This window comes from Triturus cristatus, chromosome 12, assembly GCF_964204655.1.
Source record: "Triturus cristatus chromosome 12, aTriCri1.1, whole genome shotgun sequence".
In the NCBI taxonomy this organism is placed as follows: domain Eukaryota; kingdom Metazoa; phylum Chordata; class Amphibia; order Caudata; family Salamandridae; genus Triturus; species Triturus cristatus.
In genome coordinates this window covers 661872527-661892058 of record NC_140595.1, presented here as the reverse complement: position 1 = coordinate 661892058, position 19532 = coordinate 661872527, and the positions used below count along the sequence as shown (strand labels likewise).

General features: G+C 41.1%; 21 non-coding genes across 21 annotated transcripts; 5 read left to right on the top strand and 16 right to left on the bottom strand.

Moving 5' to 3' along the window:
* Positions 1–924: 924 nt before the first annotated feature.
* Positions 925–996, bottom strand: TRNAS-UGA (transfer RNA serine (anticodon UGA)). The gene has a single exon. It is a non-coding gene; the product is annotated as a tRNA-Ser (tRNA).
* Positions 997–1585: 589 nt separating this feature from the next.
* Positions 1586–1667, bottom strand: TRNAS-GCU (transfer RNA serine (anticodon GCU)). Its single transcript has one exon. It is a non-coding gene; the product is annotated as a tRNA-Ser (tRNA).
* Positions 1668–2079: 412 nt separating this feature from the next.
* TRNAI-UAU (transfer RNA isoleucine (anticodon UAU)) lies at positions 2080–2174 on the top strand. Its single transcript has 2 exons — positions 2080–2117; positions 2139–2174. It is a non-coding gene; the product is annotated as a tRNA-Ile (tRNA).
* A 1160-nt stretch (positions 2175–3334) lies between these two features.
* On the bottom strand, positions 3335–3406 carry TRNAT-UGU (transfer RNA threonine (anticodon UGU)). Its single transcript has one exon. It is a non-coding gene; the product is annotated as a tRNA-Thr (tRNA).
* Positions 3407–3995: 589 nt separating this feature from the next.
* TRNAS-GCU (transfer RNA serine (anticodon GCU)) lies at positions 3996–4077 on the bottom strand. Its single transcript has one exon. It is a non-coding gene; the product is annotated as a tRNA-Ser (tRNA).
* A 1665-nt stretch (positions 4078–5742) lies between these two features.
* TRNAT-UGU (transfer RNA threonine (anticodon UGU)) lies at positions 5743–5814 on the bottom strand. Its single transcript has one exon. It is a non-coding gene; the product is annotated as a tRNA-Thr (tRNA).
* A 589-nt stretch (positions 5815–6403) lies between these two features.
* Positions 6404–6485, bottom strand: TRNAS-GCU (transfer RNA serine (anticodon GCU)). Its single transcript has one exon. It is a non-coding gene; the product is annotated as a tRNA-Ser (tRNA).
* Positions 6486–6897: 412 nt separating this feature from the next.
* Positions 6898–6992, top strand: TRNAI-UAU (transfer RNA isoleucine (anticodon UAU)). Its single transcript has 2 exons — positions 6898–6935; positions 6957–6992. It is a non-coding gene; the product is annotated as a tRNA-Ile (tRNA).
* Positions 6993–8166: 1174 nt separating this feature from the next.
* Positions 8167–8238, bottom strand: TRNAS-UGA (transfer RNA serine (anticodon UGA)). The gene has a single exon. It is a non-coding gene; the product is annotated as a tRNA-Ser (tRNA).
* A 589-nt stretch (positions 8239–8827) lies between these two features.
* On the bottom strand, positions 8828–8909 carry TRNAS-GCU (transfer RNA serine (anticodon GCU)). Its single transcript has one exon. It is a non-coding gene; the product is annotated as a tRNA-Ser (tRNA).
* Positions 8910–9321: 412 nt separating this feature from the next.
* On the top strand, positions 9322–9416 carry TRNAI-UAU (transfer RNA isoleucine (anticodon UAU)). The gene is made up of 2 exons: positions 9322–9359; positions 9381–9416. It is a non-coding gene; the product is annotated as a tRNA-Ile (tRNA).
* A 1173-nt stretch (positions 9417–10589) lies between these two features.
* On the bottom strand, positions 10590–10661 carry TRNAS-UGA (transfer RNA serine (anticodon UGA)). The gene has a single exon. It is a non-coding gene; the product is annotated as a tRNA-Ser (tRNA).
* Positions 10662–11250: 589 nt separating this feature from the next.
* On the bottom strand, positions 11251–11332 carry TRNAS-GCU (transfer RNA serine (anticodon GCU)). The gene has a single exon. It is a non-coding gene; the product is annotated as a tRNA-Ser (tRNA).
* A 412-nt stretch (positions 11333–11744) lies between these two features.
* TRNAI-UAU (transfer RNA isoleucine (anticodon UAU)) lies at positions 11745–11839 on the top strand. Its single transcript has 2 exons — positions 11745–11782; positions 11804–11839. It is a non-coding gene; the product is annotated as a tRNA-Ile (tRNA).
* A 1160-nt stretch (positions 11840–12999) lies between these two features.
* Positions 13000–13071, bottom strand: TRNAT-UGU (transfer RNA threonine (anticodon UGU)). Its single transcript has one exon. It is a non-coding gene; the product is annotated as a tRNA-Thr (tRNA).
* A 589-nt stretch (positions 13072–13660) lies between these two features.
* Positions 13661–13742, bottom strand: TRNAS-GCU (transfer RNA serine (anticodon GCU)). Its single transcript has one exon. It is a non-coding gene; the product is annotated as a tRNA-Ser (tRNA).
* Positions 13743–15407: 1665 nt separating this feature from the next.
* Positions 15408–15479, bottom strand: TRNAT-UGU (transfer RNA threonine (anticodon UGU)). The gene has a single exon. It is a non-coding gene; the product is annotated as a tRNA-Thr (tRNA).
* Positions 15480–16067: 588 nt separating this feature from the next.
* TRNAS-GCU (transfer RNA serine (anticodon GCU)) lies at positions 16068–16149 on the bottom strand. Its single transcript has one exon. It is a non-coding gene; the product is annotated as a tRNA-Ser (tRNA).
* A 1679-nt stretch (positions 16150–17828) lies between these two features.
* On the bottom strand, positions 17829–17900 carry TRNAT-UGU (transfer RNA threonine (anticodon UGU)). Its single transcript has one exon. It is a non-coding gene; the product is annotated as a tRNA-Thr (tRNA).
* A 589-nt stretch (positions 17901–18489) lies between these two features.
* Positions 18490–18571, bottom strand: TRNAS-GCU (transfer RNA serine (anticodon GCU)). The gene has a single exon. It is a non-coding gene; the product is annotated as a tRNA-Ser (tRNA).
* Positions 18572–18983: 412 nt separating this feature from the next.
* TRNAI-UAU (transfer RNA isoleucine (anticodon UAU)) lies at positions 18984–19078 on the top strand. The gene is made up of 2 exons: positions 18984–19021; positions 19043–19078. It is a non-coding gene; the product is annotated as a tRNA-Ile (tRNA).
* The last annotated feature ends 454 nt before the right edge of the window (positions 19079–19532 follow it).

The window sequence follows — 19532 nt, the reverse complement described above, 5'->3', positions numbered from 1 at the left end:
GTTCTCACATGATAACCATAAACTGAAGAGCTGCAAAAAATGCTGTATCAGCTACTTACAATAAAAGGTGACTCGAAAAAACTAGCAAAAGAAGAGCATCATCATATTAAAGGTTCTATTCACCATCTTGAGTTGCACCATAGCAGCTTATGGTGCCTTTCTGTTCAGAGTGTGCCTCCAATCCCACATTCATTTTTAATTTCTTTGCAGTTTAAAAACCAACAATTACTGCTCGAAGTTCACTTTTCAAAACCATTCAACCTATTAAATGTATTTCTCTAACCTATGAATGTGGTCCATGTTCACTTTTCCTCATCTTCATCTCGATACTCCTTTCCCAGAAACCAGGTTCACTTCTTCATTCAACCCACCCATCCAAGGTCACCAATCTTTGAAGCAAGTCTTCCTATTCTCCCTTTCTCTCTATGTACAAGATACCTTGTATCATTTGAATGGACAGCAGGAGAGAAGGATATTTATGGTGAGTGGGGGTGGGGTTTTGAGGAGTAACCTCATTTGCCTAAGAGCCGGGGTATCTGGGAAAAAAAGTATTTTATGGGGGAAGACTTTCACATCTCCTTGGTGAAATTTGTAGGGCCTTATAACATCCTTTCTGTGGATGCAGATTCAGTCGGAACAGAGGTCCTAGTCCTCGCTCTGCCTTTCAAAGGAACTGTAAATTTGCATGGCTTATTTGGCTTTGCCCGGCAGGGCTTGCCCGGCAGGGTGAGAATGGCGTTTGTCAGGCGTTCGTCAGGCGATCGGAAGGGGTGATGCAATAATTTATAATTCAATGATCTTCATGATATTTTCTTGATAATATGAAAGCAGGAAAGGGAAGCTTGGCAATAAGCAATCCTAAAGCAAGGTGTGACTCCAGGGAAGAATGACTTGAAAACAACATACAGAAAGACTCATGTAAAAAGGCCCTGATGAGACTTGAACTCATGACCCCTGGTTTTCAAGACCAGTGCTCTGCCACTGAGCTACAAGGCCAGTCTGCACGCAGGATGTAAATTGCAACATGTATTCTTACTGAGGTATGAATATATCTATGATTTTGAGACTCTGTATGGAAACGTAGTTGCATATGAATGTCCACGTGCGCGCACACATTGAAGACCATGCTTAAGGCACTTTTTTTGGAAGTATGAAAAACTACATTTTCATATGAGAAAATAAGAGTTTTCGCATTCAAGACCATACCGATAGCTCTAGTTAGTATGTCTGTAATCAGTGACATATAGAGAACCCACTTATTAGAAGTGATCTGTCTCTGTGGGGCAGACATATGTTAACAGTCATTCATTTGAGACGGCCTAAACTTTAGGAGTAAGAGCTGCTTTCTTATCAATCTATTTATCCAAACTGGTTAATAAGCCAGGAGTGAGTGAAAGGCAATCCTCTGGAAACTCCATGAAAGATCTAATTTCTATTACGCACAAAATACTTCACTTTATTTGACATATTTGTTAAAATGGAACAGTCAGATGATCCCATCTAGCGGATCCTGGCTCTGTCTTGAAAGAGAGTGTAATTATACTACAAGAAATGCTGGCCATCAAAAGAGACTCTGATGGCTTTCCGACGAAGGTGGGATTTGAACCCACGCGTGCAGAGCACAATGGATTAGCAGTCCATCGCCTTAACCACTCGGCCACCTCGTCTGCCCTACAGCCCCATCTGAAACCTTGTTTCACAAAAGGTACTGAAGTGTCAATATACTGTACCTAAAAAAGAAAAAAACAGCTGAGGCAAGATCTCACATTCCACGTCTTCCCCCAATCAGGGACCTACATTTCATTTTTGGGAAATTCTTACTATGTGCTAATTACAAATATTCATAAGATTCCCCTAGACTTTGTCAGAACTGTCAAGATATAATTCTATGGGGTTTTGAATAGACAGAGCATATGTTATAGGACAATTATAGAATCTATTCCGTTTGGACTGTATTTTTAATAGTCATGATAACATGCTAGCATGTGAGTCGATCTTGCACAGTGAATGATGGAGCAGTGTCTGTCATCTACTTGGTCAGCTGTAGATGGCTCACCTGGGGAGATGTGCAAAGAGAGAGCTCCAGTGGCGCAATCGGTTAGCGCGCGGTACTTATACAGCAGTACTTGCACTGAGCCATGCCGAGGTTGTGAGTTCGAGCCTCACCTGGAGCAGCCGTGTTGTTTTTCATAAACCATTTCACAAAAAGTAAAGTTTAAACTCAGAGTATGGACGGCCCTTGCTAGAGAGTCTTTACTTCTTATAGGATCTACGTGTCCTACTCCTCTGGGTGCCAAATATCACATATCCTCCGCGATGCTCAGTTTAAACATTCCATGATGTGCCATCTTGCATTTCATGCAAACACCACATCAGTGCATTTAAAAATACATTTGTAGAATAATAAATATGATGAAAACTGTGTTCTCACATGATAACCATAAACTGAAGAGCTGCAAAAAATGCTGTATCAGCTACTTACAATAAAAGGTGACTCGAAAAAACTAGCAAAAGAAGAGCATCATCATATTAAAGGTTCTATTCACCATCTTGAGTTGCACCATAGCAGCTTATGGTGCCTTTCTGTTCAGAGTGTGCCTCCAATCCCACATTCATTTTTAATTTCTTTGCAGTTTAAAAACCAACAATTACTGCTCGAAGTTCACTTTTCAAAACCATTCAACCTATTAAATGTATTTCTCTAACCTATGAATGTGGTCCATGTTCACTTTTCCTCATCTTCATCTCGATACTCCTTTCCCAGAAACCAGGTTCACTTCTTCATTCAACCCACCCATCCAAAGTCACCAAATCTTTGAAGCAAGTCTGCCTATTCTCCCTTTCTCTCTATGTACAAGATACCTTGTATCATTTGAATGGACAGCAGGAGAGAAGGATATTTATGGTGAGTGGGGGTGGGGTTTTGAGGAGTAACCTCATTTGCCTAAGAGCCGGGGTATCTGGGAAAAAAAGTATTTTATGGGGGAAGACTTTCACATCTCCTTGGTGAAATTTGTAGGGCCTTATAACATCCTTTCTGTGGATGCAGATTCAGTCGGAACAGAGGTCCTAGTCCTCGCTCTGCCTTTCAAAGGAACTGTAAATATGCATGGCTTATTTGGCTTTGCCCGGCAGGGTGAGAATGGCGTTTGTCAGGCGTTCGTCAGGCGATCGGAAGGGGTGAGGCAATAATGTATAATTCAATGATCTTCATGATATTTTCTTGATAATATGAAAGCAGGAAAGGGAAGCTTGGCAATAAGCAATCCTAAAGCAAGGTGTGACTCCAGGGAAGAATGACTTGAAAACAACATACAGAAAGACTCATGTAAAAAGGCCCTGATGAGGCTTGAACTCATGACCCCTGGTTTACAAGACCAGTGCTCTGCCACTGAGCTACAAGGCCAGTCTGCACACAGGATGTAAATTGCAACATGTATTCTTACTGAGGTATGAATATATCTATGATTTTGAGACTCTGTATGGAAACGTAGTTGCATATGAATGTCCACGTGCGCGCACACATTGAAGACCATGCTTAAGGCACTTTTTTTGGAAGTATGAAAAACTACATTTTCATATGAGAAAATAAGAGTTTTCGCATTCAAGACCATACCGATAGCTCTAGATAGTATGTCTGCAATCAGTGACATATAGAGAACCCACTTATCAGAAGTGATCTGTCTCTGTGGGGCAGACATATGTTAACAGTCATTCATTTGAGACGGCCTAAACTTTAGGAGTAAGAGCTGCTTTCTTATCAATCTATTTATCCAAACTGGTTAATAAGCCAGGAGTGAGTGAAAGGCAATCCTCTGGAAACTCCATGAAAGATCTAATTTCTATTACGCACAAAATACTTCACTTTATTTGACATACTTGTTAAAATGGAACAGTCAGATGATCCCATCTAGCGGATCCTGGCTCTGTCTTGAAAGAGAGTGTAATTATACTACAAGAAATGCTGGCCATCAAAAGAGACTCTGATGGCTTTCCGACGAAGGTGGGATTCGAACCCACGCGTGCAGAGCACAATGGATTAGCAGTCCATCGCCTTAACCACTCGGCCACCTCGTCTGCCCTACAGCCCCATCTGAAACCTTGCTTCACAAAAGGTACTGAAGTGTCAATATACTGTACCTAAAAAAGAAAAAAACAGCTGAGGCAAGATCTCACATTCCACGTCTTCCCCCAATCAGGGACCTACATTTCATTTTTGGGAAATTCTTACTATGTGCTAATTGCAAATATTCATAAGATTCCCCTAGACTTTGTCAGAACTGTCAAGATATAATTCTATGGGGTTTTGAATAGACAGAGCATATGTTATAGGACAATTATAGAATCTATTCCGTTTGGACTGTATTTTTAATAGTCATGATAACATGCTAGCATGTGAGTCGATCTTGCACAGTGAATGATGGAGCAGTGTCTGTCATCTACTTGGTCAGCTGTAGATGGCTCACCTGGGGAGATGTGAAAAGAGAGAGCTCCAGTCGCGCAATCGGTTAGCGCGCGGTACTTATACAGCAGTACTTGCACTGAGCCATGCCGAGGTTGTGAGTTCGAGCCTCACCTGTAGCAGCCGTGTTGTTTTTCATAAACCATTTCACAAAAAGTAAACTTTAAACTCAGAGTATGGACGGCCCTTGAGAGAGTCTTTACTTCTTATAGGATCTACGTGTCCTACTCCTCTGGGTGCCAAATATCACATATCCTCCGCGATGCTCAGTTTAAACATTCCATGATGTGCCATCTTGCATTTCATGCAAACACCACATCAGTGCATTTAAAAATACATTTGTAGAATAATAAATATGATGAAAACAGTGTTCTCACATGATAACCATAAACTGAAGAGCTGCAAAAAATGCTGTATCAGCTACTTACAATAAAAGGTGACTCGAAAAAACTAGCAAAAGAAGAGCATCATCATATTAAAGGTTCTATTCACCATCTTGAGTTGCACCATAGCAGCTTATGGTGCTTTTCTGCTCAGAGTGTGCCTCCAATCCCACATTCATTTTTAATTTCTTTGCAGTTTAAAAACCAACAATTACTGCTCGAAGTTCACTTTTCAAAACCATTCAACCTATTAAATGTATTTCTCTAACCTATGAATGTGGTCCATGTTCACTTTTCCTCATCTTCATCTCGATACTCCTTTGCCAGAAACCAGGTTCACTTCTTCATTCAACCCACCCATCCAAGGTCACCAAATCTTTGAAGCAAGTCTGCCTATTCTCCCTTTCTCTCTATGTACAAGATACCTTGTATCATTTGAATGGACAGCAGGAGAGAAGGATATTTATGGTGAGTGGGGGTGGGGTTTTGAGGAGTAACCTCATTTGCCTAAGAGCCGGGGTATCTGGGAAAAAAAGTATTTTATGGGGGAAGACTTTCACATCTCCTTGGTGAAATTTGTAGGGCCTTATAACATCCTTTCTGTGGATGCAGATTCAGTCGGAACAGAGGTCCTAGTCCTCGCTCTGCCTTTCAAAGGAACTGTAAATATGCATGGCTTATTTGGCTTTGCCCGGCAGGGTGAGAATGGCGTTTGTCAGGCGTTCGTCAGGCGATCGGAAGGGGTGAGGCAATAATGTATAATTCAATGATCTTCATGATATTTTCTTGATAATATGAAAGCAGGAAAGGGAAGCTTGGCAATAAGCAATCCTAAAGCAAGGTGTGACTCCAGGGAAGAATGACTTGAAAACAACATACAGAAAGACTCATGTAAAAAGGCCCTGATGAGGCTTGAACTCATGACCCCTGGTTTACAAGACCAGTGCTCTGCCACTGAGCTACAAGGCCAGTCTGCACGCAGGATGTAAATTGCAACATGTATTCTTACTGAGGTATGAATATATCTATGATTTTGAGACTCTGTATGGAAACGTAGTTGCATATGAATGTCCACGTGCGCGCACACATTGAAGACCATGCTTAAGGCACTTTTTTTGGAAGTATGAAAAACTACATTTTCATATGAGAAAATAAGAGTTTTCGCATTCAAGACCATACCGATAGCTCTAGTTAGTATGTCTGCAATCAGTGACATATAGAGAACCCACTTATTAGAAGTGATCTGTCTCTGTGGGGCAGACATATGTTAACAGTCATTCATTTGAGACGGCCTAAACTTTAGGAGTAAGAGCTGCTTTCTTATCAATCTATTTATCCAAACTGGTTAATAAGCCAGGAGTGAGTGAAAGGCAATCCTCTGGAAACTCCATGAAAGATCTAATTTCTATTACGCACAAAATACTTCACTTTATTTGACATATTTGTTAAAATGGAACAGTCAGATGATCCCATCTAGCGGATCCTGGCTCTGTCTTGAAAGAGAGTGTAATTATACTACAAGAAATGCTGGCCATCAAAAGAGACTCTGATGGCTTTCCGACGAAGGTGGGATTCGAACCCACGCGTGCAGAGCACAATGGATTAGCAGTCCATCGCCTTAACCACTCGGCCACCTCGTCTGCCCTACAGCCCCATCTGAAACCTTGCTTCACAAAAGGTACTGAAGTGTCAATATACTGTACCTAAAAAAGAAAAAAACAGCTGAGGCAAGATCTCACATTCCACGTCTTCCCCCAATCAGGGACCTACATTTCATTTTTGGGAAATTCTTACTATGTGCTAATTACAAATATTCATAAGATTCCCCTAGACTTTGTCAGAACTGTCAAGATATAATTCTATGGGGTTTTGAATAGACAGAGCATATGTTATAGGACAATTATAGAATCTATTCCGTTTGGACTGTATTTTTAATAGTCATGATAACATGCTAGCATGTGAGTCGATCTTGCACAGTGAATGATGGAGCAGTGTCTGTCATCTACTTGGTCAGCTGTAGATGGCTCACCTGGGGAGATGTGAAAAGAGAGAGCTCCAGTGGCGCAATCGGTTAGCGCGCGGTACTTATACAGCAGTACTTGCACTGAGCCATGCCGAGGTTGTGAGTTCGAGCCTCACCTGGAGCAGCCGTGTTGTTTTTCATAAACCATTTCACAAAAAGTAAAGTTTAAACTCAGAGTATGGACGGCCCTTGCTAGAGAGTCTTTACTTCTTATAGGATCTACGTGTCCTACTCCTCTGGGTGCCAAATATCACATATCCTCCGCGATGCTCAGTTTAAACATTCCATGATGTGCCATCTTGCATTTCATGCAAACACCACATCAGTGCATTTAAAAATACATTTGTAGAATAATAAATATGATGAAAACAGTGTTCTCACATGATAACCATAAACTGAAGAGCTGCAAAAAATGCTGTATCAGCTACTTATAATAAAAGGTGACTCGAAAAAACTAGCAAAAGAAGAGCATCATCATATTAAAGGTTCTATTCACCATCTTGAGTTGCACCATAGCAGCTTATGGTGCTTTTCTGCTCAGAGTGTGCCTCCAATCCCACATTCATTTTTAATTTCTTTGCAGTTTAAAAACCAACAATTACTGCTCGAAGTTCACTTTTCAAAACCATTCAACCTATTAAATGTATTTCTCTAACCTATGAATGTGGTCCATGTTCACTTTTCCTCATCTTCATCTCGATACTCCTTTCCCAGAAACCAGGTTCACTTCTTCATTCAACCCACCCATCCAAGGTCACCAAATCTTTGAAGCAAGTCTGCCTATTCTCCCTTTCTCTCTATGTACAAGATACCTTGTATCATTTGAATGGACAGCAGGAGAGAAGGATATTTATGGTGAGTGGGGGTGGGGTTTTGAGGAGTAACCTCATTTGCCTAAGAGCCGGGGTATCTGGGAAAAAAAGTATTTTATGGGGGAAGACTTTCACATCTCCTTGGTGAAATTTGTAGGGCCTTATAACATCCTTTCTGTGGAAGCAGATTCAGTCGGAACAGAGGTCCTAGTCCTCGCTCTGCCTTTCAAAGGAACTGTAAATATGCATGGCTTATTTGGCTTTGCCCGGCAGGGCTTGCCCGGCAGGGTGAGAATGGCGTTTGTCAGGCGTTCGTCAGGCGATCGGAAGGGGTGATGCAATAATTTATAATTCAATGATCTTCATGATATTTTCTTGATAATATGAAAGCAGGAAAGGGAAGCTTGGCAATAAGCAATCCTAAAGCAAGGTGTGACTCCAGGGAAGAATGACTTGAAAACAACATACAGAAAGACTCATGTAAAAAGGCCCTGATGAGGCTTGAACTCATGACCCCTGGTTTTCAAGACCAGTGCTCTGCCACTGAGCTACAAGGCCAGTCTGCACGCAGGATGTAAATTGCAACATGTATTCTTACTGAGGTATGAATATATCTATGATTTTGAGACTCTGTATGGAAACGTAGTTGCATATGAATGTCCACGTGCGCGCACACATTGAAGACCATGCTTAAGGCACTTTTTTTGGAAGTATGAAAAACTACATTTTCATATGAGAAAATAAGAGTTTTCGCATTCAAGACCATACCGATAGCTCTAGTTAGTATGTCTGTAATCAGTGACATATAGAGAACCCACTTATTAGAAGTGATCTGTCTCTGTGGGGCAGACATATGTTAACAGTCATTCATTTGAGACGGCCTAAACTTTAGGAGTAAGAGCTGCTTTCTTATCAATCTATTTATCCAAACTGGTTAATAAGCCAGGAGTGAGTGAAAGGCAATCCTCTGGAAACTCCATGAAAGATCTAATTTCTATTACGCACAAAATACTTCACTTTATTTGACATATTTGTTAAAATGGAACAGTCAGATGATCCCATCTAGCGGATCCTGGCTCTGTCTTGAAAGAGAGTGTAATTATACTACAAGAAATGCTGGCCATCAAAAGAGACTCTGATGGCTTTCCGACGAAGGTGGGATTTGAACCCACGCGTGCAGAGCACAATGGATTAGCAGTCCATCGCCTTAACCACTCGGCCACCTCGTCTGCCCTACAGCCCCATCTGAAACCTTGTTTCACAAAAGGTACTGAAGTGTCAATATACTGTACCTAAAAAAGAAAAAAACAGCTGAGGCAAGATCTCACATTCCACGTCTTCCCCCAATCAGGGACCTACATTTCATTTTTGGGAAATTCTTACTATGTGCTAATTACAAATATTCATAAGATTCCCCTAGACTTTGTCAGAACTGTCAAGATATAATTCTATGGGGTTTTGAATAGACAGAGCATATGTTATAGGACAATTATAGAATCTATTCCGTTTGGACTGTATTTTTAATAGTCATGATAACATGCTAGCATGTGAGTCGATCTTGCACAGTGAATGATGGAGCAGTGTCTGTCATCTACTTGGTCAGCTGTAGATGGCTCACCTGGGGAGATGTGCAAAGAGAGAGCTCCAGTGGCGCAATCGGTTAGCGCGCGGTACTTATACAGCAGTACTTGCACTGAGCCATGCCGAGGTTGTGAGTTCGAGCCTCACCTGGAGCAGCCGTGTTGTTTTTCATAAACCATTTCACAAAAAGTAAAGTTTAAACTCAGAGTATGGACGGCCCTTGCTAGAGAGTCTTTACTTCTTATAGGATCTACGTGTCCTACTCCTCTGGGTGCCAAATATCACATATCCTCCGCGATGCTCAGTTTAAACATTCCATGATGTGCCATCTTGCATTTCATGCAAACACCACATCAGTGCATTTAAAAATACATTTGTAGAATAATAAATATGATGAAAACAGTGTTCTCACATGATAACCATAAACTGAAGAGCTGCAAAAAATGCTGTATCAGCTACTTACAATAAAAGGTGACTCGAAAAAACTAGCAAAAGAAGAGCATCATCATATTAAAGGTTCTATTCACCATCTTGAGTTGCACCATAGCAGCTTATGGTGCCTTTCTGTTCAGAGTGTGCCTCCAATCCCACATTCATTTTTAATTTCTTTGCAGTTTAAAAACCAACAATTACTGCTCGAAGTTCACTTTTCAAAACCATTCAACCTATTAAATGTATTTCTCTAACCTATGAATGTGGTCCATGTTCACTTTTCCTCATCTTCATCTCGATACTCCTTTCCCAGAAACCAGGTTCACTTCTTCATTCAACCCACCCATCCAAGGTCACCAATCTTTGAAGCAAGTCTTCCTATTCTCCCTTTCTCTCTATGTACAAGATACCTTGTATCATTTGAATGGACAGCAGGAGAGAAGGATATTTATGGTGAGTGGGGGTGGGGTTTTGAGGAGTAACCTCATTTGCCTAAGAGCCGGGGTATCTGGGAAAAAAAGTATTTTATGGGGGAAGACTTTCACATCTCCTTGGTGAAATTTGTAGGGCCTTATAACATCCTTTCTGTGGATGCAGATTCAGTCGGAACAGAGGTCCTAGTCCTCGCTCTGCCTTTCAAAGGAACTGTAAATTTGCATGGCTTATTTGGCTTTGCCCGGCAGGGCTTGCCCGGCAGGGTGAGAATGGCGTTTGTCAGGCGTTCGTCAGGCGATCGGAAGGGGTGATGCAATAATTTATAATTCAATGATCTTCATGATATTTTCTTGATAATATGAAAGCAGGAAAGGGAAGCTTGGCAATAAGCAATCCTAAAGCAAGGTGTGACTCCAGGGAAGAATGACTTGAAAACAACATACAGAAAGACTCATGTAAAAAGGCCCTGATGAGACTTGAACTCATGACCCCTGGTTTTCAAGACCAGTGCTCTGCCACTGAGCTACAAGGCCAGTCTGCACGCAGGATGTAAATTGCAACATGTATTCTTACTGAGGTATGAATATATCTATGATTTTGAGACTCTGTATGGAAACGTAGTTGCATATGAATGTCCACGTGCGCGCACACATTGAAGACCATGCTTAAGGCACTTTTTTTGGAAGTATGAAAAACTACATTTTCATATGAGAAAATAAGAGTTTTCGCATTCAAGACCATACCGATAGCTCTAGTTAGTATGTCTGTAATCAGTGACATATAGAGAACCCACTTATTAGAAGTGATCTGTCTCTGTGGGGCAGACATATGTTAACAGTCATTCATTTGAGACGGCCTAAACTTTAGGAGTAAGAGCTGCTTTCTTATCAATCTATTTATCCAAACTGGTTAATAAGCCAGGAGTGAGTGAAAGGCAATCCTCTGGAAACTCCATGAAAGATCTAATTTCTATTACGCACAAAATACTTCACTTTATTTGACATATTTGTTAAAATGGAACAGTCAGATGATCCCATCTAGCGGATCCTGGCTCTGTCTTGAAAGAGAGTGTAATTATACTACAAGAAATGCTGGCCATCAAAAGAGACTCTGATGGCTTTCCGACGAAGGTGGGATTTGAACCCACGCGTGCAGAGCACAATGGATTAGCAGTCCATCGCCTTAACCACTCGGCCACCTCGTCTGCCCTACAGCCCCATCTGAAACCTTGTTTCACAAAAGGTACTGAAGTGTCAATATACTGTACCTAAAAAAGAAAAAAACAGCTGAGGCAAGATCTCACATTCCACGTCTTCCCCCAATCAGGGACCTACATTTCATTTTTGGGAAATTCTTACTATGTGCTAATTACAAATATTCATAAGATTCCCCTAGACTTTGTCAGAACTGTCAAGATATAATTCTATGGGGTTTTGAATAGACAGAGCATATGTTATAGGACAATTATAGAATCTATTCCGTTTGGACTGTATTTTTAATAGTCATGATAACATGCTAGCATGTGAGTCGATCTTGCACAGTGAATGATGGAGCAGTGTCTGTCATCTACTTGGTCAGCTGTAGATGGCTCACCTGGGGAGATGTGCAAAGAGAGAGCTCCAGTGGCGCAATCGGTTAGCGCGCGGTACTTATACAGCAGTACTTGCACTGAGCCATGCCGAGGTTGTGAGTTCGAGCCTCACCTGGAGCAGCCGTGTTGTTTTTCATAAACCATTTCACAAAAAGTAAAGTTTAAACTCAGAGTATGGACGGCCCTTGCTAGAGAGTCTTTACTTCTTATAGGATCTACGTGTCCTACTCCTCTGGGTGCCAAATATCACATATCCTCCGCGATGCTCAGTTTAAACATTCCATGATGTGCCATCTTGCATTTCATGCAAACACCACATCAGTGCATTTAAAAATACATTTATAGAATAATAAATATGATGAAAACTGTGTTCTCACATGATAACCATAAACTGAAGAGCTGCAAAAAATGCTGTATCAGCTACTTACAATAAAAGGTGACTCGAAAAAACTAGCAAAAGAAGAGCATCATCATATTAAAGGTTCTATTCACCATCTTGAGTTGCACCATAGCAGCTTATGGTGCCTTTCTGTTCAGAGTGTGCCTCCAATCCCACATTCATTTTTAATTTCTTTGCAGTTTAAAAACCAACAATTACTGCTCGAAGTTCACTTTTCAAAACCATTCAACCTATTAAATGTATTTCTCTAACCTATGAATGTGGTCCATGTTCACTTTTCCTCATCTTCATCTCGATACTCCTTTCCCAGAAACCAGGTTCACTTCTTCATTCAACCCACCCATCCAAAGTCACCAAATCTTTGAAGCAAGTCTGCCTATTCTCCCTTTCTCTCTATGTACAAGATACCTTGTATCATTTGAATGGACAGCAGGAGAGAAGGATATTTATGGTGAGTGGGGGTGGGGTTTTGAGGAGTAACCTCATTTGCCTAAGAGCCGGGGTATCTGGGAAAAAAAGTATTTTATGGGGGAAGACTTTCACATCTCCTTGGTGAAATTTGTAGGGCCTTATAACATCCTTTCTGTGGATGCAGATTCAGTCGGAACAGAGGTCCTAGTCCTCGCTCTGCCTTTCAAAGGAACTGTAAATATGCATGGCTTATTTGGCTTTGCCCGGCAGGGTGAGAATGGCGTTTGTCAGGCGTTCGTCAGGCGATCGGAAGGGGTGAGGCAATAATGTATAATTCAATGATCTTCATGATATTTTCTTGATAATATGAAAGCAGGAAAGGGAAGCTTGGCAATAAGCAATCCTAAAGCAAGGTGTGACTCCAGGGAAGAATGACTTGAAAACAACATACAGAAAGACTCATGTAAAAAGGCCCTGATGAGGCTTGAACTCATGACCCCTGGTTTACAAGACCAGTGCTCTGCCACTGAGCTACAAGGCCAGTCTGCACACAGGATGTAAATTGCAACATGTATTCTTACTGAGGTATGAATATATCTATGATTTTGAGACTCTGTATGGAAACGTAGTTGCATATGAATGTCCACGTGCGCGCACACATTGAAGACCATGCTTAAGGCACTTTTTTTGGAAGTATGAAAAACTACATTTTCATATGAGAAAATAAGAGTTTTCGCATTCAAGACCATACCGATAGCTCTAGATAGTATGTCTGCAATCAGTGACATATAGAGAACCCACTTATCAGAAGTGATCTGTCTCTGTGGGGCAGACATATGTTAACAGTCATTCATTTGAGACGGCCTAAACTTTAGGAGTAAGAGCTGCTTTCTTATCAATCTATTTATCCAAACTGGTTAATAAGCCAGGAGTGAGTGAAAGGCAATCCTCTGGAAACTCCATGAAAGATCTAATTTCTATTACGCACAAAATACTTCACTTTATTTGACATACTTGTTAAAATGGAACAGTCAGATGATCCCATCTAGCGGATCCTGGCTCTGTCTTGAAAGAGAGTGTAATTATACTACAAGAAATGCTGGCCATCAAAAGAGACTCTGATGGCTTTCCGACGAAGGTGGGATTCGAACCCACGCGTGCAGAGCACAATGGATTAGCAGTCCATCGCCTTAACCACTCGGCCACCTCGTCTGCCCTACAGCCCCATCTGAAACCTTGCTTCACAAAAGGTACTGAAGTGTCAATATACTGTACCTAAAAAAGAAAAAAACAGCTGAGGCAAGATCTCACATTCCACGTCTTCCCCCAATCAGGGACCTACATTTCATTTTTGGGAAATTCTTACTATGTGCTAATTGCAAATATTCATAAGATTCCCCTAGACTTTGTCAGAACTGTCAAGATATAATTCTATGGGGTTTTGAATAGACAGAGCATATGTTATAGGACAATTATAGAATCTATTCCGTTTGGACTGTATTTTTAATAGTCATGATAACATGCTAGCATGTGAGTCGATCTTGCACAGTGAATGATGGAGCAGTGTCTGTCATCTACTTGGTCAGCTGTAGATGGCTCACCTGGGGAGATGTGAAAAGAGAGAGCTCCAGTCGCGCAATCGGTTAGCGCGCGGTACTTATACAGCAGTACTTGCACTGAGCCATGCCGAGGTTGTGAGTTCGAGCCTCACCTGTAGCAGCCGTGTTGTTTTTCATAAACCATTTCACAAAAAGTAAACTTTAAACTCAGAGTATGGACGGCCCTTGAGAGAGTCTTTACTTCTTATAGGATCTACGTGTCCTACTCCTCTGGGTGCCAAATATCACATATCCTCCGCGATGCTCAGTTTAAACATTCCATGATGTGCCATCTTGCATTTCATGCAAACACCACATCAGTGCATTTAAAAATACATTTGTAGAATAATAAATATGATGAAAACAGTGTTCTCACATGATAACCATAAACTGAAGAGCTGCAAAAAATGCTGTATCAGCTACTTACAATAAAAGGTGACTCGAAAAAACTAGCAAAAGAAGAGCATCATCATATTAAAGGTTCTATTCACCATCTTGAGTTGCACCATAGCAGCTTATGGTGCTTTTCTGCTCAGAGTGTGCCTCCAATCCCACATTCATTTTTAATTTCTTTGCAGTTTAAAAACCAACAATTACTGCTCGAAGTTCACTTTTCAAAACCATTCAACCTATTAAATGTATTTCTCTAACCTATGAATGTGGTCCATGTTCACTTTTCCTCATCTTCATCTCGATACTCCTTTGCCAGAAACCAGGTTCACTTCTTCATTCAACCCACCCATCCAAGGTCACCAAATCTTTGAAGCAAGTCTGCCTATTCTCCCTTTCTCTCTATGTACAAGATACCTTGTATCATTTGAATGGACAGCAGGAGAGAAGGATATTTATGGTGAGTGGGGGTGGGGTTTTGAGGAGTAACCTCATTTGCCTAAGAGCCGGGGTATCTGGGAAAAAAAGTATTTTATGGGGGAAGACTTTCACATCTCCTTGGTGAAATTTGTAGGGCCTTATAACATCCTTTCTGTGGATGCAGATTCAGTCGGAACAGAGGTCCTAGTCCTCGCTCTGCCTTTCAAAGGAACTGTAAATATGCATGGCTTATTTGGCTTTGCCCGGCAGGGTGAGAATGGCGTTTGTCAGGCGTTCGTCAGGCGATCGGAAGGGGTGAGGCAATAATGTATAATTCAATGATCTTCATGATATTTTCTTGATAATATGAAAGCAGGAAAGGGAAGCTTGGCAATAAGCAATCCTAAAGCAAGGTGTGACTCCAGGGAAGAATGACTTGAAAACAACATACAGAAAGACTCATGTAAAAAGGCCCTGATGAGGCTTGAACTCATGACCCCTGGTTTACAAGACCAGTGCTCTGCCACTGAGCTACAAGGCCAGTCTGCACGCAGGATGTAAATTGCAACATGTATTCTTACTGAGGTATGAATATATCTATGATTTTGAGACTCTGTATGGAAACGTAGTTGCATATGAATGTCCACGTGCGCGCACACATTGAAGACCATGCTTAAGGCACTTTTTTTGGAAGTATGAAAAACTACATTTTCATATGAGAAAATAAGAGTTTTCGCATTCAAGACCATACCGATAGCTCTAGATAGTATGTCTGCAATCAGTGACATATAGAGAACCCACTTATTAGAAGTGATCTGTCTCTGTGGGCAGACATATGTTAACAGTCATTCATTTGAGACGGCCTAAACTTTAGGAGTAAGAGCTGCTTTCTTATCAATCTATTTATCCAAACTGGTTAATAAGCCAGGAGTGAGTGAAAGGCAATCCTCTGGAAACTCCATGAAAGATCTAATTTCTATTACGCACAAAATACTTCACTTTATTTGACATATTTGTTAAAATGGAACAGTCAGATGATCCCATCTAGCGGATCCTGGCTCTGTCTTGAAAGAGAGTGTAATTATACTACAAGAAATGCTGGCCATCAAAAGAGACTCTGATGGCTTTCCGACGAAGGTGGGATTCGAACCCACGCGTGCAGAGCACAATGGATTAGCAGTCCATCGCCTTAACCACTCGGCCACCTCGTCTGCCCTACAGCCCCATCTGAAACCTTGCTTCACAAAAGGTACTGAAGTGTCAATATACTGTACCTAAAAAAGAAAAAAACAGCTGAGGCAAGATCTCACATTCCACGTCTTCCCCCAATCAGGGACCTACATTTCATTTTTGGGAAATTCTTACTATGTGCTAATTACAAATATTCATAAGATTCCCCTAGACTTTGTCAGAACTGTCAAGATATAATTCTATGGGGTTTTGAATAGACAGAGCATATGTTATAGGACAATTATAGAATCTATTCCGTTTGGACTGTATTTTTAATAGTCATGATAACATGCTAGCATGTGAGTCGATCTTGCACAGTGAATGATGGAGCAGTGTCTGTCATCTACTTGGTCAGCTGTAGATGGCTCACCTGGGGAGATGTGAAAAGAGAGAGCTCCAGTGGCGCAATCGGTTAGCGCGCGGTACTTATACAGCAGTACTTGCACTGAGCCATGCCGAGGTTGTGAGTTCGAGCCTCACCTGTAGCAGCCGTGTTGTTTTTCATAAACCATTTCACAAAAAGTAAAGTTTAAACTCAGAGTATGGACGGCCCTTGAGAGAGTCTTTACTTCTTATAGGATCTACGTGTCCTACTCCTCTGGGTGCCAAATATCACATATCCTCCGCGATGCTCAGTTTAAACATTCCATGATGTGCCATCTTGCATTTCATGCAAACACCACATCAGTGCATTTAAAAATACATTTGTAGAATAATAAATATGATGAAAACAGTGTTCTCACATGATAACCATAAACTGAAGAGCTGCAAAAAATGCTGTATCAGCTACTTACAATAAAAGGTGACTCGAAAAAACTAGCAAAAGAAGAGCATCATCATATTAAAGGTTCTATTCACCATCTTGAGTTGCACCATAGCAGCTTATGGTGCTTTTCTGCTCAGAGTGTGCTTCCAATCCCACATTCATTTTTAATTTCTTTGCAGTTTAAAAACCAACAATTACTGCTCGAAGTTCACTTTTCAAAACCATTCAACCTATTAAATGTATTTCTCTAACCTATGAATGTGGTCCATGTTCACTTTTCCTCATCTTCATCTCGATACTCCTTTGCCAGAAACCAGGTTCACTTCTTCATTTAACCCACCCATCCAAGGTCACCAAATCTTTGAAGCAAGTCTGCCTATTCTCCCTTTCTCTCTATGTACAAGATACCTTGTATCATTTGAATGGACAGCAGGAGAGAAGGATATTTATGGTGAGTGGGGGTGGGGTTTTGAGGAGTAACCTCATTTGCCTAAGAGCCGGGGTATCTGGGAAAAAAAGTATTTTATGGGGGAAGACTTTCACATCTCCTTGGTGAAATTTGTAGGGCCTTATAACATCCTTTCTGTGGATGCAGATTCAGTCGGAACAGAGGTCCTAGTCCTCGCTCTGCCTTTCAAAGGAACTGTAAATATGCATGGCTTATTTGGCTTTGCCCGGCAGGGCTTGCCCGGCAGGGTGAGAATGGCGTTCGTCAGGCGTTCGTCAGGCGATCGGAAGGGGTGATGCAATAATTTATAATTCAATGATCTTCATGATATTTTCTTGATAATATGAAAGCAGGAAAGGGAAGCTTGGCAATAAGCAATCCTAAAGCAAGGTGTGACTCCAGGGAAGAATGACTTGAAAACAACATACAGAAAGACTCATGTAAAAAGGCCCTGATGAGGCTTGAACTCATGACCCCTGGTTTACAAGACCAGTGCTCTGCCACTGAGCTACAAGGCCAGTCTGCACGCAGGATGTAAATTGCAACATGTATTCTTACTGAGGTATGAATATATCTATGATTTTGAGACTCTGTATGGAAACGTAGTTGCATATGAATGTCCACGTGCGCGCACACATTGAAGACCATGCTTAAGGCACTTTTTTTGGAAGTATGAAAAACTACATTTTCATATGAGAAAATAAGAGTTTTCGCATTCAAGACCATACCGATAGCTCTAGTTAGTATGTCTGCAATCAGTGACATATAGAGAACCCACTTATTAGAAGTGATCTGTCTCTGTGGGGCAGACATATGTTAACAGTCATTCATTTGAGACGGCCTAAACTTTAGGAGTAAGAGCTGCTTTCTTATCAATCTATTTATCCAAACTGGTTAATAAGCCAGGAGTGAGTGAAAGGCAATCCTCTGGAAACTCCATGAAAGATCTAATTTCTATTACGCACAAAATACTTCACTTTATTTGACATATTTGTTAAAATGGAACAGTCAGATGATCCCATCTAGCGGATCCTGGCTCTGTCTTGAAAGAGAGTGTAATTATACTACAAGAAATGCTGGCCATCAAAAGAGACTCTGATGGCTTTCCGACGAAGGTGGGATTCGAACCCACGCGTGCAGAGCACAATGGATTAGCAGTCCATCGCCTTAACCACTCGGCCACCTCGTCTGCCCTACAGCCCCATCTGAAACCTTGCTTCACAAAAGGTACTGAAGTGTCAATATACTGTACCTAAAAAAGAAAAAAACAGCTGAGGCAAGATCTCACATTCCACGTCTTCCCCCAATCAGGGACCTACATTTCATTTTTGGGAAATTCTTACTATGTGCTAATTACAAATATTCATAAGATTCCCCTAGACTTTGTCAGAACTGTCAAGATATAATTCTATGGGGTTTTGAATAGACAGAGCATATGTTATAGGACAATTATAGAATCTATTCCGTTTGGACTGTATTTTTAATAGTCATGATAACATGCTAGCATGTGAGTCGATCTTGCACAGTGAATGATGGAGCAGTGTCTGTCATCTACTTGGTCAGCTGTAGATGGCTCACCTGGGGAGATGTGAAAAGAGAGAGCTCCAGTGGCGCAATCGGTTAGCGCGCGGTACTTATACAGCAGTACTTGCACTGAGCCATGCCGAGGTTGTGAGTTCGAGCCTCACCTGGAGCAGCCGTGTTGTTTTTCATAAACCATTTCACAAAAAGTAAAGTTTAAACTCAGAGTATGGACGGCCCTTGCTAGAGAGTCTTTACTTCTTATAGGATCTACGTGTCCTACTCCTCTGGGTGCCAAATATCACATATCCTCCGCGATGCTCAGTTTAAACATTCCATGATGTGCCATCTTGCATTTCATGCAAACACCACATCAGTGCATTTAAAAATACATTTGTAGAATAATAAATATGATGAAAACAGTGTTCTCACATGATAACCATAAACTGAAGAGCTGCAAAAAATGCTGTATCAGCTACTTATAATAAAAGGTGACTCGAAAAAACTAGCAAAAGAAGAGCATCATCATATTAAAGGTTCTATTCACCATCTTGAGTTGCACCATAGCAGCTTATGGTGCTTTTCTGCTCAGAGTGTGCCTCCAATCCCACATTCATTTTTAATTTCTT